The sequence below is a fragment of the Mustela nigripes genome, chromosome 3 (assembly GCF_022355385.1).
Source record: "Mustela nigripes isolate SB6536 chromosome 3, MUSNIG.SB6536, whole genome shotgun sequence".
In the NCBI taxonomy this organism is placed as follows: Eukaryota; Metazoa; Chordata; class Mammalia; order Carnivora; family Mustelidae; genus Mustela; species Mustela nigripes.
In genome coordinates, this window is record NC_081559.1 from 61,033,941 (window position 1) to 61,036,869 (window position 2,929).

Sequence of the window (2,929 nt, forward strand, 5' to 3'; positions counted from 1 at the left end):
GCCTACTTTCAATCAGCTGGCCACTTAGAAGTTCCAATTTCAAAATGAGTTACAGAAATTCCTATTTAAGTTAAAGAGAGTTGGCCATTTTAAACTGGAATGTAGGATATGTCATTTTATTATAAAGAAAATGATTGCTTTAATGATATACTTTTCAAAGCACAATATTTAAAGTTGGAAATGAAGTCTTTTAATATATGTACTTTTGTTTTTTTAAAAAAAGCAGTATTGAAATCATGTTATTTGGAGTCACGACCGATGTTGGAAATGAAGTGCCTGAAAAATCTGGTCCTTGAGCTTTATCGTTATATCTCTATGTAAATGAGGAAATTAGAACTCAAAATAATCTTGCACATAATACAAGCAAAACAACTAGCTTAATTCTAGTGTTCAATTTCTATGGCATTCTCTGTTTCAGAATTAATTAAAAATAGAATCTGGGAGAGTTGATTAAGTTCTGCTGTTTTGTTTCCTGTATAACTACAAATTGAGAAATCATAAAATATGTGAAGCTGGGTTTACTTCTTGAAGTACAATTTGAAAATAAAGAGAGGGAAAAATTACACACACACACACACACACACGCACACACACACGCACACACACATGTTTGAGTTTGGGGGCCAGATTTGCTCTCCTTCGTCACAGATACAGCTGGAGAGTTGCAGGTCTTCTTGGCTGGAGTAAGGCCAGCCCATGAGACTTACTGCAGCTAGAAGCAAATCAGACCATCTCTCTGTAGGCAGGAAGACCCAGGATTATTGCCGAGAAGGTGGAAGTACATTTTCATGGTTTCTTCTTTTAAACCCCTATCATGTATCTCACTCTTCCTCCCCTGGAAGGACCAAAGAAGCGAACAGAACAATACTCTGCCCACACTTTTCTCTCAGGGAGAATGGTTTGGAATTTCTTCTGTGAAAACATGAGGACCCTGTGTGTGTGTGTGTGTGTATTTTATATTGCCCAATACTATTGTGTAATATATATTTTTATTTCATCTCTCTTTCTATACACATTATATACATGTGTATGTGTATATGTACATACATGTATTTTCTCTTTAATGTTTGTATAAATAAGTATATGTATACATACACACACATAGTCCTTAAGAGAGATAAAGGGGGACAGAGGGAATAAACAGAAACTAGAAGGAAAACTTTCAATTCTTTCAACCTTCAAAGTAAAAAGTTAGGGTAGTCCTAAAAGTCCGGGAACATCAACTAATTTGCTGAAGATAAGCTGCTATCTATTTACATTGGTCTTTTATTGTGATGACTAATAGTATTGTCGTAATATGTCACCAAAGTCAGAAAGAACTTAAATATTGATACCACTTTTCAGAAAGTTAGGCAAGAATGAGTATCCCTTAAAAAGTTTATTTTGCCTTTTCATAGCTTAATATCCATTTTTATGTAACATTTATTCATTTCTAGTTTGTTTTCCATGTTTTTTTTTTCCAGAAACAAACAGGATGGCATGATGTTATAAATTCTTCTATTTATATGCTTGATTGTGCTCTCAGAATCCAGAGGCATAAACTCTCCAGTGAATAAATATCTGTTTCCTTATTTAAAGGTCAAAAATTCCATCTGTATTATCTATCATATAAATGTTTAAAAAAAAAAACCACACTAGTAACTTTAATGTATATAGTTCATGAATAATATATAAACCAAGGCATTCACAGCAATTTTATATAAGGACTTAAAAAAATCCAAGAAGGGAATTAGCTTGAAAGAATCAATTACATGTAAATTTATTGTTTATTAACTTTTTCATTTACACACTTTTTTCCTGTTCTCATTTTCTGCTAAAGGACACAGGATATGAAAGTAAACCAAAGGTGTGACTGTAGATTTTCTAGACAAAGTAACTGTCCTTTGTACTTAATAATACTTAAGTATTAAGTAATAATACTTGTATATTTAGAAATACCTAAATATATTTTACAGAATAAAAGAAATAATGTTATTTATATATATTCAGACAATTGAAATATAAAGAACGCTATTGTATATCACTGACTCACATTTTCACTTTTAATTACTTTTTGAATTCCAGTTGAATTAATTTGCTCTGTTTCATAATATAACTAGGACAATCTTATAAAATAGAAGAGATTCTTTATAAGTATTGAATCTACAATTCTATTTATGCCTGTTTTAGTCATTTTTAATTTTAAGAAATTTGTTAACTTATGCTTGTCTTTCTGTACACATTACTGGTATTCACTGAAAGGTTCATGTAACTAAAATGGTATGCAACTTTCTTGAAGAATTTACATGTTATTATAACATTATTTGTTTATTCTTATTACCAATAACTTGTTATTGTATAGAAAGATTGAGTTATACTGGAATAGTAATAGTTTTGCTTTTATTGAACCTTAGAAGAAATAAATGGCTTTTCTAGAAATAGCTTTTTGATCTACTTAAATTTTAGCTAAGGAAATGGGTGATCAAAGAGTATTCTTATTGTTCCTAAAATCATTGTGTCAGATGTGTGTGCTGGGGGTAGGGAGAGTGTGGAATTTGCATTCTTTTTCATTTCTTTCTTTCAGTGGATTAGGTCACTGCTTGGTGTCCACTGCGAGCGAGGAAAGGGCTTACCACTGTGTTCCTTTGCTTGTTCAACCAGCCCTGCTGCTTCTGCTCCAGGGCAGAGGAGGAAGCCTCCTTTGTCTCCATGACAACCTTGTGTCCTCCGGGAAGCTGCTCTTAGCTAAAGACCTTCTGAGAGCTGGGGGAGGGGCCGTTTCTGAGGAAATTCTCACCTCATTTTCCCTTTATCTAGTAATTTCCTTAATATTCTCTCTCTCTCTCTCTGTGTCTCTCGCTCTTTTTTTTTTTTTTTTTTTTTTTTGCTACGTTTCTACATAATGCTGATATCCAAAAGCCACTCACCTAAAACGTTATTGTATAAACAA